This window comes from Pogona vitticeps, chromosome 2, assembly GCF_051106095.1.
Source record: "Pogona vitticeps strain Pit_001003342236 chromosome 2, PviZW2.1, whole genome shotgun sequence".
Taxonomy (NCBI): domain Eukaryota; kingdom Metazoa; phylum Chordata; class Lepidosauria; order Squamata; family Agamidae; genus Pogona; species Pogona vitticeps.
Window position 1 is genome coordinate 283,247,933 of NC_135784.1, and position 13,832 is coordinate 283,261,764.

Consider the following 13,832-nt stretch of genomic DNA (forward strand, 5'->3'; position numbering starts at 1 on the left):
TTTCTTCTTTCTGTTTGTCTCTGTCACACACAGGCACAATGATTACAGGGCTGAAGTAATCTGAGACTGGATCTCCACATCATATACTGTAACTGCTGAAAAATTACGACTGTGATCCCGGATTGATTGGAACCACTTACAATAAGAAAACCTTTTCTTTCTTATTGTGATTGTACAATTTCATGCACACAGAGATATTTTAAGGCATTGAAGCAACTGCCACTTAGACTGCAAAAACCTGCATTTATGCACACAGATACTGAAAAAAAATACGAGAGGTGAAGGGGTAAAGGGAAAGTATTTCCCCTCCACAAAGCTCTCCTTCCATGCTCAAAATTCTCTTTTAAATCTCAAAAGTACCTTTAATGGAGCTCTATGAGTTATGACAGCTTGCACATGAAGGAGGTAATACAGAGCACAGGTTGCCCATTTAATGCAGAAATAAGTTGTAGGGGTTTTTTGTGCATGAATCTGCACAAGATTATTATATAGATTATGTAACCACATGTAGCAAATTGTACACAACCCCAAAATCAAATATTGGAATGTGTTTTTGTTCAGAAATGCTAATGCCAATGTCATGGGTCAAATGTAATTGCAGGAGTTAGCAAATGACTTGGTGTCCAATCCATGAATATTTCCACTGTTAATTAAGATATGGTGTATTATATAAATATATTCATCATATATATCATATATATAGCATTTGTCATATACAGAGTTTCCCCAAAAATAAGGCAGGGTGATCTATTAATTTTTGCTCCAAAAATACATTAGGGCTTATTTTCAGGTGATGTTTTATTTTTTTCATGTACAACAATCTATATTTATTCAACTACAGTCATGTCATCTTCTTCTGGTTGCTGCACAATGGTGGAGGGCGGGGTTTCACTTGGGGTTTATTTTTGGGGTAGGGCTTATATTATGAGCATCCTGAAAAATCATACTAGGGCTTATTTTCAGGCTAGATCTTATTTTGGGGGAAACAGGGTAAATATGGATGAATGAGAGAACTTCACACACAGAGAGAGTCACACACTGTTTCCCCACTAAACATTGGTCAGTTAATTAAACTAAAACCCATGGAAGCAGAATAACGTCCTCCAGTGTGTAATGTAGCCAGAAAGGGGGATGGGGGACAAAGTAAAGGCTACGTTGTATAAAATAATTAGATAGAAGCATTTTCTGAGTTTGATATAATATTTTATATAATAAAAATGATCTTAATTGCATTTAAGTCTTGGCCATGGTGCTATTCATAAATCATCATGATGACCTCTGTAAATGCTTAGCAGCCTAGCATACAATAAAGAGCCATGTATTACTTTAGAGTGCTCGTATAATTTTAATGCACTAATCATTATGTTTACATTTATAAACCAGTAGTGGTTCTGTCCTGAGTGGTCAAATAAGCATCACAGTGCGACAGTCTTACACTATTACAGTTTCAGCTAAGATAATAACATTTTTTTTCATTTGCATGATATAAGAGATCATTTAATAACTTTAGAAAGCACCGATTCTTTTATAAGATGAGAAAGGCTACAACCCAACAGAGTCATGGGATTTAATGAGCTTAACAATATTTTTATTGCTTAGAATGGATCCAAGAGTTCCAGACAGATTACTATTTTCTGTGCTATATAGAGGTCCTAACCCTATGCAATTCTTAAGGTGTGTGATCTTGCCACTATGTTTTAGGTGGAGACGTTTCTGTATTTAGTTGCTGTGTTACAAAGATACACCGTGTGGCTTATAATGAAGGTAACACAGTAATTAGGTTAAATGAAGATCTTTTCCTGATGTGTCAAACAGTTAATAAGATTATGTTTTTTAACACTAGGATAGATAACACAGTACTTTTGCCATCCTGACAAGAAGCTTTCTAAATATTTCAAGTCCTATTGACTAATTGGCTAATAAGAGTTTTGCTTACCACTTTGCTTCCTGCTCACTCTTCCTGTCCTTCGTCTTCATCAATTACTCCATTGCAAACGAGAAGGCCTGCAGCCATTGTTTGTGATTGGCTGTGTTACAGATGCGGCTTGATATCAGTGTGTGGAAAAGAATTTTATTACTATAAAATAGGCAGAGTTTCTTAATGAAGCTGCTACATGTAATTATACCTCAGATTTTACATGCAGTTTTACCTCAATTATCAAATGTTTGATGCGGTTAGCACCCATTGTGGCTGGTGGCGTAGAAAGTACAGCAAGCTGTGGTGGAAGATCCAGAGGTAAACTTGGGCACGCATGCATGCGTGCATGGACACGCACACACGCGGGCAGGCATGTAGGCAAGCCTTCATACATATGTGCACAGAGCCTGTCAACGCTGAGCATTAGTTCAGAATTTTCCTTCACCCCAGTACTAGCATTGCATCCTGGTGTCTACACAATGCAGTGCTGAGTCAAAGCACTACAACCACTTCACTTTCTGAGGTGTGTGTGTGTGTGTGTGTGTCTGTGTCTGTGTCTGTGTGAGTTAGAGATCACTGCTGGAGAGTGGTGTATTTTTGTTTTGACTTGCTCCAATTTGCTGCAGTGCAGGATCTGCTCATGTGGACCCTAGGACTGCATTGTTCTGTGCAGATCCATACACTTTATGGATGAATGTCATTTGGGAACATTTCCTTGTAGGCATTTATTATTATTTTACCCTGTGGACAAGTAAAACTAGGAGGGAAGAGAGAGGTTGATGGGAGAAAAGACAGGCAAGGAGGGAGGGCAATCTGTGTTGGGGCTGAGATGTCAGGGAACAATTCCAGATGTATGTGGAGAAGCAGTAACAGGACAACCCAGTGCATCCCAGGCCATGGTCACATCAGCAAAATGTTTTCCAGTTTCTGCCCTTTGATTTTGCAATTTAAATTTGTGGTCACATGATTGTTGTTTAGTCGTTTAGTTGTGTCCGACTCTTTGTGACCCCATGGACCAGAGCACGACAGGCCCTCTTGTCTTCCACTGCCTCCCAGAGTTGGGTCAAATTCATGTTGGTAGCTTTGATGACATTGTCCAACCATCTCATCCTCTGTCGTCTCCTTCTCCTCTTGCCTTCACACTTTCCTAACATCAGCGTCTTTTCCAGGGAGTGGTCACATGATGCACGGCCATTAGTGAATCATTTACCCAGCAAGCATGCTAACTGTGGATCATTTCTTGCTTGGCCCAAGGCTTCTACCCTTTTTGTTGTGGGCCTTTAAAAAAATGTTGCATTGCTTAGTGTGTGAATGATTTTCTCACAGCTTTTTTAAATCTACTGTCACTGTGCCTTTTAAAATGTCCCCCCCCCCACAGAGTTTGTGTGGATGCATCAGTTAACTTCCGTCAAATGGTCTCAACAAGAAACTCTAGGCATCTATTGGATTGGAAGGAAATGACTCCCAATCCCATAATTGGGACAAACATCCTGGAATAAATGCCATAAGACCTAAAAGCATGACAAAAATGCAATTAAAAATCACATAACGACAGGGGGACATTTCGCTTCTGTGACCACAGCACCAGTATATCCACCAATACATATCCTCCACCACTTGTGGACACAAATACTGGGATGATCTATTTATTTATTTACTTAAATAATTATTTTTTCCCAGCTTTTACCCCACCCATCTAGATTCAACGAATCTACTCTGGGCGGCTTACAGTCTGAGTATATAACAAAAATTAAGACAACAATATCAACAACATAGAGATAGAGAAAGTCCAAGAAGATAAAACACAAAAACTAAGAAATGGAAGCGGGGAAGGCCTGCCTGAAGAACCAGGTCTTCAGCTTGTTCTTAGAAACTCCCAGAGAGAGTGCCATGCAAAGCTTCAGGGGCAAGGTGTTCCAGAGGCAAAGGGCCACCACCGAGAAGGCCCAGTTTCCAGTTCTCTCCTTCCGGGCCTCTCTCGGGGTCAAGCCACCCAGCCTGGCTAGATCAAGTGACGCAAGTAGAGCTAGGTGGGAGCAGTCTCTCTGTCAGGTATCAAGGTCCTAAACTGTATAGGGCTTTATATGTAAGTATTAATACATTGAAGTCAACGTGGAAATGGATGGGCAACCAGTGTAAGGCCACCATAGTGGGGGAAATGTGGTGATATTTTTTCACCTCAGTTAACAATCTGGCAGCCATGTTCCTGACCATGTGGACTTTATGCATTAATTTCAAGGGCAGCCCCACGTAAAGCGCATTACAGTAGTCTAATCTTGAGATTATGAGTGCATGAATCCGAGTGGTGAGCACTCCAACATCAAGATAGCAGTGCAGCTGGGCAATCTGCTGAATATGTAAGTGGGCGGTGTAGACCACAGACGCTACCTGGGACTTCATGGTAAGTGCTGGGTCAAGATGAACCCCCAAGCTGCAGACCACACTCTTTGTGGTGAGAGTCCTCTCCAAAAAAGAGAGGAAGCTTCCCAAACCACTGATAGGAGGGATGTGCACCCTCAAAATCTCCATCTTGTCCAGGTTCAGCCCCAGTCCATTTTCCTGCTTCCATTGCAGTACAGCCTCCAGGCAGCGCTCAAGGGGCACAATGGCATCCACTGCTGTTGGAAAAAAGGAGATGTAGAGCTGTGTGTCATCAGCGTACTGATGACATGAAGCGTCACACCCCTGGATGAACCCACCCAGCAGCCTCATATAGATATTAAACAACATTGGAGAGATTATTGAGCCCTCTGGCACCCCACAATCGAGGAGCCATGGGGCCAATACACTCTCTCCAAGCTGAACTCTCTGGGAATGATCCTCCAAGAAGGACCGGAGCCAGGCAAGAGCCAGGCCACCGATCCCCAACTCGGAGAGCTGTCGCAGGAGGATACCGTAGTCGACACTATCAAAGGCGGCTGAGATATCAAGGAGAACCAACAAGGACATTTTGACCCTATCGGCCTCCCTCAAGTAGGTCATCAAGCAAGGCAACCAATGCCGTGACGCGGCCTGAAGCCTGACTGGAACTGATCCAGGGCATTGGGTTCATCCAAGAGAGCCTGAAGCTGATTGGCCACCACCCTCTCTGCAACCTTACTAAGGAAGGAAACATTAGCAACGGGTCTATAATTGTCAGTGTTGTCCACCACCAAGCTTGATCTATCCAAATGTAAACAAAAAATACCAGAATGTTGGTTCCACTGGCGCATGCAGCGTTGCCAAGGCGGAATGCCTTTGCCCTCCCCCCCCCGGGTAACGCAAGACACAATAATCACATCTGGTTACCCAAACGGGGAGGCGTGGGATGCTCCCTCACATGCTCTCTCACATGTAAGGATGTTCTCTCACACGCTCAGACTCTTTTCAACGCTTTTTTTCCACCCACCCTCCCTTAAAGCCAGTGTGAGTTTGACTGGTTGCCCTTTTTTGGGGGGGGTTAGATAGGAATTTTTGACCCGCTCCTGGAATTGGCTATTTGATCTTGGGGATTTTTTGCCTATCCCACACTGATATGGTTGGTTTTGTGATATTCGTGGTGTAGATTTTACCGGTCACACGGCGGGTAGTGCGGAAAGAACAAGGATCGGTGAGTGCCCAGGGAGTACAATGGAGGTCACAGCTTGTCCGACCTCACGGCTCTGCAGATTGTGAGGTTACAGTGCCGGGGTGGAAGACAATCAGCAAAGAGAAAGGGCTTTCAGCCTCACAGGGTGCTTGATCTTTCACCGGCTGGGGTTGTGCTATCTTAATGACCATGTGACAACGGGGTCTGGGACTTGCTTGTACAGTGGTGCCTCGCACAGCGAGGTTAATCCGTTCCGGATTAACTCTTGCTGTGTGAAAGCATCATTGAACGGAACGTAAAAACCCATTGGGCTGAATACTCACTGTTCAGCGATGCTTCAGGATGGCCGGCAGCCATTTTCGCGCCCTCCCCTCGCTTTACGAGGGTGCGAAAACGCTGCACGTGGCCATTTTGGGGCTTCCGGTGGCCATTTTGAAGCCGCCTAACAGCTGATCGTTGGGTCGCAAAGCGAAGGTCGGTAAGCGAACCACTTACCGACCTTCGCTCTGCGATTTTCGCCCTATGCAGGCACCATTTTGCGATCGCATTTGCGATCACAAAAACGGCCTCGTAGAGCGAATTCATCGCTCTACGAGGCGCCCGTTGTGCGAGGCACCACTGTATAAGATTGGGGAGGGGGTCCGGTGAGACCTTCGGCCCCAAACCTGATCCCACCCTACCACAGGCCCAGTTTTTCTTGTTACTAGAATAAAACAAACATGTTTTATCAAGTGCGGCCCTAGTTTAACTCCTCACCCACGTCTTGCCTCTTTATTCCGGGATGAGAGGGCAATTACCTAGAGCAACCCCAGAACAACAATCGCGGTGTGGATGAGCTCACAGAGGCATTTCCTTTTTTGAGAAGGAGGCAGGCCAAGGTGGAACTGCTGGATATCCCGGTGTTTTAGGTGTTTGGCTGTGGAGCCGGAGGTTGGGGGTCCCATTTCCCCACTGGGCCTCTTTGACCGGGGCTGAACTCAATGATCCAAAGGATTCCTTCCAGCTCTGCAGTTCTAAGACAATAATTATGACTTACTGGCAGTAGCCTCAGCATGAGGTGGGACGGCAGCCCAGTTGCTTTAATGGACAACCTGCCACTGTATAGGGTGCATCACTCAGGAGAATTAAGGAAAGACATTAGTTTAAAGAAATTGCTGGATAGTTCAGTGGTTTAGATCTCTGACTGTAGAACCAGAGGTTGGGAGTTTGATTCCCCACTGTGCCTCCTTGACGCAGGCTGGACTTGATGATCCATAGGATCCCTTCCAGGTCTGCAGTTTTAAGATGATGATTATGATTAAATGTTATTGATACTCTATGGGATTTGGGGAGTGAGCAGTTTACAAATACGCTGAGCTCTTTGAAAAACGGGGAAATATTTGAGAGGTGAAAAGTAACTTTGTGGGATTACAGTCTACAGTCCTGAAGCTGCCACTGAAACTGGTTCATGAACCAGGACCAGGGAGGCAAAAGATTCAAGCCTCCACTTGGCCATGAAGCTCATGAGTGACCTTGGTCAGTCCTTACCTTTCAGCAAGGCCTACTTCAAAGGGTTGTCGTGTGGATCAGAATGGTGATGAGGACTATGCATTCTGCCTTCAGCTCTTTGGAAAAAAAGTCAGGATGTAAATGTAACCAATGAATAAACATGAAAGACAGGCAGTGTTGTACATATTAACCACAGGGGGAAATGCAGTGTTTTGCATTGCCATTCAACTGAAATGCTGGATTCTGTTCTGCTTGCAAAAAATTTGAATGTACAGTACACTAAACCCCCTTCTAAGCCTTCCACACTTGTTCTGTGTGACTAGAAACAGGCAGGGCTTTCTGCTGAGATTTGTGTTGCAATTATCTTGCTGAAGGTTCAGGTTGCTGTTTTTTTCTCTCTCCCTCTCATAAGAAAAATGAAGATATTAGTTCCTCTACAAGGGCAAAACAAGTTCTCTTCTTTTTTTATAAACCTGCTGATAAAGCAGCAAACTGGGAGAGCCTGGCGTTGTGGTCCTTATAGCTTAGTGGTGCTGTCTAGCTTTCCCCTGCCCTTGAATTTCTTCTGTGCTTGTAAGCCCTGTGGAATAAAAAGGTAAAGGTAAAGGTAAAGGTTCCCCTTGACAATTTTTGTCCAGTCGTGTTTGACTCTAGGGGGCGGTGCTCATCCCCATATCCAAGCCATAGAGCCAGCGTTTGTCCGAAGACAATCTTCCATGGTCACATGGCCAGTGCGACATAGACACGGAACGCTGTTACCTTCCCACCGAAGTGGTCCCTATTTATATACTTGCATTTGCATGCTTTCGAACCGCTAGGTTGGCGGGAGCTGGGACAAGCAATGGGTGCTCACTCCATCACATGGATTCGATCTTACGACTGCTTGGTCTTCTGACCCTGTAGCACAGGCTTCTGTGGTTTAGCCCACAGCGCCACCACGTCCAAACTGGAGCTGAAATGTGTACGTAATGGAGCCATCCTTTTAGCCATGTAGGAAAGATGGCTCTCAGCTAGGATTGCCAGGCCTACAGCCTGCTGTTTCCTGAGATTTGAGACAATCCTAGACATTGGCAGGGGGAATCCTGAGATCTACGGGAAGAGGGTTACCTGAGAGGGGAAAGTGACCAGGTGACTTCCCAGTCGCTGAGTAAACTCGATCCATTTATTCTTCCCACCTTTCAACAAAACCCCCACCACTCTGGCAGAGAAACTGTGTGAAATTGTCCTTTTTCTGATACGGAGAACTTTATGCCAGAAATGGCCACAGGTTGCCACCCAGATGTGGATTTTGTTTATCCGGTCTGATGTTTCTGAGAATAAGACATATCCTTGAATGTTGCTCCTAATGTTAAGATGGTTTGCAGCCGCACAGTCCCTTTTGGCTGTGCAGATTTCCTGGACCAGTTGACTTGGTTTTAGATTTGGCCTGCTGTGCCTCCCTCAGGAATTAGATTCCTTAGAAAGCTGTCCAGGGAACCTGCACCTTCATAGCAACCCTTCAGAACATAAAAAGAGCTATGGTCTGCTTCGTTCCCACAAGCTGGATACTTATGGGAAGCCCAGAAATGTTACTCTCCTTTCTCAAGGAGTTGCAGTCCACAGATGGAACCTTTAGCCTTGAGTTCTAGAGATAAATTCATAATTATTTCCAACTGGAGTGAACCCACTGAAATCAATGAACCTACATTGCTTTTGATTCAGAGGCCCAGTTCATTTCAATGGGTCTAGTCTAGTTGAAACTAATACTGGATTTTCGCCTCTAAAAGTCCAGAACCTTTTGCAAATAAAAAAAAAAACCAGCACTGTCTGCTCTACATTGTTACATAGAATCCCATCCCAAGCCCATCATGGTAAGCAGTAACTGTTAGGAGTTCTTATCTTGTTTTTCAATTTACAGCAGCAATAACATACATTAAATGCATTCCTAGCAACCCTCAATAGTTAAGCAGGAGAAGCAGTTGTTCCCTTGAGGTTAATATATGCATTCCTCCAATTGGAAAGCATTGAGTTGACTGTCTAGATTATTTAACTTAATATACATTCTAAATTATTTAATTTCAAAAGCCTTACTCTGGCTGAATATGATTGAAACAATTATTCCTGGGCACAATTGTCCCAATAACATTACAGTCTTATGAAATCCCAAGACTGTAGTTTTACCTCAGCTATCTGCTGCTGTTCATAAACTTTTCACACTGTGTGGGTTTTCTCAGGTTATAGCATCACTAAAACTATTTGCTTGAAATGCATCCTTGGGTTCAATAGGAGACTATGTCTTATTCTATATTTAATAAGAAGAAAATCCCAATTACAAAAGAATACACCAGGCTATAAAATACCATAATACAAAAAATGGTAGAGATCTCAACTCTCTCTCTCTCTCTCTCTCTCTCTCTCTCTCTCTCTCTGCCTTGAAACTTAAAAAGTATAAGCACCAAAAGTTAGAAAGTCATCAGGGACTACAATTCCCAGAATCCCTCAGCTATCAGCTGAATCAATAGGCTAGGGGTATTCTGAGCATTGTAGTCCATTGTGTCTGGGGAAGCTAGCATAAAAGGTCTGATGAAGTGGGCATTACATCATGAAAATGTAGACTCTGACAGATGTTTCAGGGTCAGACTAGACACTACATGTGCAGTGGTGCCTCGCTTTACGATTGCCCCGCATTACATTTTTAGAATATATATTTTAATTGCATTTTAATTATTTTGCCCTTTTATTTTGCCTTTTTATTGTGTTTTAAATGCTGTAAGCCGCCCGGAGACCTTCGGGTAGTGTGGGCGGCATATAAGTTAAATAAATAAATAAATAAATAAATAAAATTACGACGAATCCGCTTTACGTCGATCTTTTTGCAATCGCAATTGTGATCACAAAATGATGGTCTAAATGGGGGAGTTTCGCTTTGCGATGATCGATTCCCTGTTTTGGGAACCAATTCTTCGCAAAATAATGATTTTTAAACAGCTGATCGGCAGTTTCAAGATGGCCACCGGGTAACTAAAATGGCTCCCCGCTGTGTTTAGGGACGGATTCCTCGCTATACAGGCAGCGAAAATGGCTGCCATATGGAGAATCTTCACTGGACGGTGAGTTTTAAGCCCATTGGAATGCGTTGAAAAGTTTTCAATGCGTTTCAATGGGCTTTTTATTTTTGCTCTACGAATTTTTCGCTTAACAGCGATTTTCCTGAAATGGATTATTGCCGTTAAGCGAGGCACCACTATAGTCTGTATTTAGAAGCAGTATTTAGAAGTAGTGCCCACTAAGTGGCAAATGGTCTTTGTCATAAAACATGCTTTCCCTCACATTCATATCCTGCATTTCAACATAATTTGTTTTGTGACTGATCACTACTAGTGCTGGAAATGACTTGGTGCAACTGAGATTACACTGAAGAAGATTATGTGCCTTTGCCTTTGAAGCAGTAGAGAGAGGAAGAAGTACCTTCACAGTTTTCCTAAACTGGTCTGAGCTATGCACTGTCCTGGGTGGTTTACAACAATTATAAATAAATTGTATATAAATATATAAATATATAAATAAGTAAAACATACACAAGCAAGCTAATGTGCAACAGAATGAGGCAGACAAATGCTAGCATAAACAAATGTCATTTTGCTTTTAATTTTGCTCTGCTTCTAATTTTGTGCTAATTCTATTGTCTTGTTTAGACCTGAAAGCTTCTTAGATAAGGCCAATAGAACAAATAAATCTAGAGGGAAGGAACCCAACGTGCATCCACCGTATCATGATTTCAGTCTCCCACCTGTTTATTGATGGTGTTGGATGAAGTTTGTTTAGGAAAGTTAGCTGTTTGCCTATGGAATAAAATAAATGGATTGAGTGACAGGAGTACTGATGCATGCCAAGTGAGACCATTATCGAGGTTGGGAGGGGAGAAGAAAATGCCTTCATGGAACCTTATTATCATTAACTGTTTTCCCCAGCCCAAGGGGAAAGGAGGAGGAGTATATATGAGAATATGAGAATGTTTAGGATGGGTAGATAGATAAAGGGATAGATTAGAAATATGAACAGAATGAGATAGAAACAGAGTTAGATAAATAAATTAGAGATAGAACAAGATAGAGAGGGAATAAGATATAGGTGGATAGATGAGAGTAGCGTGACACAGTCATGATATGGGTTAGGGTTTTATTATAATCTTAGAACTGCTGGAAGGGACCCTATGGATCATCAACTCCACTCCCTGTCAAGGAGGCCCAGTGGGGAATTGAACTCCCAACTTCTGGCTCCACAGCCAGATACCAGAGGCACTGAGAACACCAGCAGTTTTGTTAGGATTGCAGATAGGCCAAAGACTGACGACAAGGCTAAGGTTACAAAAAAGGCTGTATTTTCATTGTCTGTTCTTCCAACATTGTCTGTTCCCACCTGCCCTCAAGGAGACACTCATTAGGCCCATAAGAAAGAAACTTAATACGGCGGCGGACGAAATTGGCAACTATAGACCCGTCGCCAATGTTTCTTTCATGAGCAAAGTGGTCGAGAGGGTGGTGGCTGACCAGCTTCAGGCTCACTTGGATGAAACAGATGCCCTGGATCCGTTTCAGTCGGGCTTCAGGCCACGCCACGGTACAGAGATGGCACTGGTTGCCCTGTATGATGACCTGCTGAGGGAGGCTTACCCCCGTCAGCCTCCCTTAGCAGGTCATCATACAAGTCATCATACATTTCTGTTGGTCCTCCTCGACATCTCGGCGGCCTTCAATACCGTCGACCACGGTATCCTCCTGGGGCGGCTCTCTGAGTTGGGAATTGGTGGCTCGGCATTTGCCTGGCTCCGTTCCTTCTTGGAGGACCGTCTCCAGAGAGTACAGCTCGGAGAGAATGTCTTAGCCCCGTGGAGTCTCAATTGTGGGGTTCCACAGGGGTCGATCATCTCCCCAATGCTGTTTAACATCTATATGAGGCTGCTGGGTGGGGTCATCAGGGGGTGTGGGGCTTCTTGCCATCAATATGCTGATGACACCCAGCTCTACATCTCCTTTTCACCAACCGCAGGTGATGCCGTCCTGTCCCTTCAGTGCTGCCTGGGGACCATACTGCGATGGATGCAGGAAAATGGGCTGAGGCTGAACCTGGACAAGATGGAAGTTCTGAGGGTGGGGGCCCCCAGGGTTGGCAGCTTGGGTGACTCTCTCTCGTTCGGGGGGGGTGGCCTGGTCGCAAAGAGTGGGGTTTGCAGCTTGGGGATACATCTGGACCCTACGCTCACCATGGAAACACAGGTGGCATCGGTAGTCCGCACCACCTTTTCCCATCTCTGGCGGATAGCCCGGCTGCAACCCTATCTCGACACGGGGGCGCTCACCACCTTGGTACACACGCTCGTAATCTCAAGATTAGACCACTGTAACGTGCTCTACATGGGGCTGCCTTTGAGGCTGATGCAGAAACTTCAGATGGTGCAGAATGTGGCGGCCAGACTCCTAAGCGGAGTGAAAAAAATACCAGCATATCTTTCCTACTCTGGCTGCTCTGCATTGGCTGCCCATTCGATTCCGCATCAACTTTAAAGTTTTAATGCTTACTTATAAGGCCCTAAACGGTTTAGGACCTCGATATCTGGCGGAACGCCTACTCCCACCAAGGTCTACCCAGATCACCCATGCAAGTCAGGAGGTGAGGCTGAGGAGCCTGACGCCGAGAGAGGCCCGGAAGGAAAAGACACGAAATCGAGCCTTCTCAGCAGTGGCTCCTTACCTCTGGGTATCTCCCTCTGGAGATTCACGTGGCCCCTACTCTGGGTATCTTCAAAAGACAATTTAAAACATGGATATTTATTCAGGCCTTCCCTCCAGTCAATACTTGATTCTTTCCCTCATTTTTCTCTATTTATTTTACCCTCTTTCTGGTTTGTAATTGTTATTTGAAGTTTAATGTAATTTTTCTGTTCTTTTATTATATGTTTATGCTATACTGGAAGCCGCCTAGAGTGGTCGTATAGACCAGATGGGCGGGATATAAATAAATAAATAAATAAATAAATAAATAAATAAATAAATAAATAAATAAATAAATAAATAAATAAATAAATAAATAAATAAATAACCAGTGGCGGCAACATTACCTAAGGTCTTGAGTTCTAACAAAAAGAATGAAATAAAGATCTTCCACAGAGTGAAGTGGAGGTTGAAGAAGGGGCCAAGGTGTCCCAGTTGTGTAAACAACAGTGTGAAGGAGCACAATGGATGTTTGACTGAGTTAGCAGGATTAGTAGGGTCAAATCCGAGGACAAGAGTTCCTGTATACCAGTTTAAATCTGGCAGTCTGGCTGAGGAGCTTCGAGGTGTCACTCCCCCACCATCAGATAGACTACTTCCCACGGTGTGGTGGCGGTTGTAGTCCTAAAGCCATCTCTGAAAAAAAGATTCAGCCGCTAATCCCATCACCTTCTGTACATGGAACTGGGGACAAGGTGGGTAGTGGTGCCCTCCTGACCTTCATCTCCAACAGCAAAATGCCTTAGGATTCCTTTGGATCAAGAACTATCTATTATTTTAATACCTCTAAGGAAGCAAGATATTATGGAAGCATAAAAAATCTTTCTCCATGCTGTAGCAATCTATCCTCTCTTCTACCCCTGCCTCTGACCATGATAAGGTACTTTTCCTCCTTATGATGGCAATAGAGCAATAATCCTCTATCAATAATTTTCCCTGTATTCTTTTCATTGTGCGCTTCCATCTAAATACACTCAGACTGATCTCATTGTTTCCTCCAGTTGCGTTTCTCAGGTCTACCGAATGAACAGCTGTCAGAACAGAAGCGTCATTCCGTTGAGAGCAGCCACATGCCAAGGGGAGAACAGTGTACACAAAGCAAAGTCAC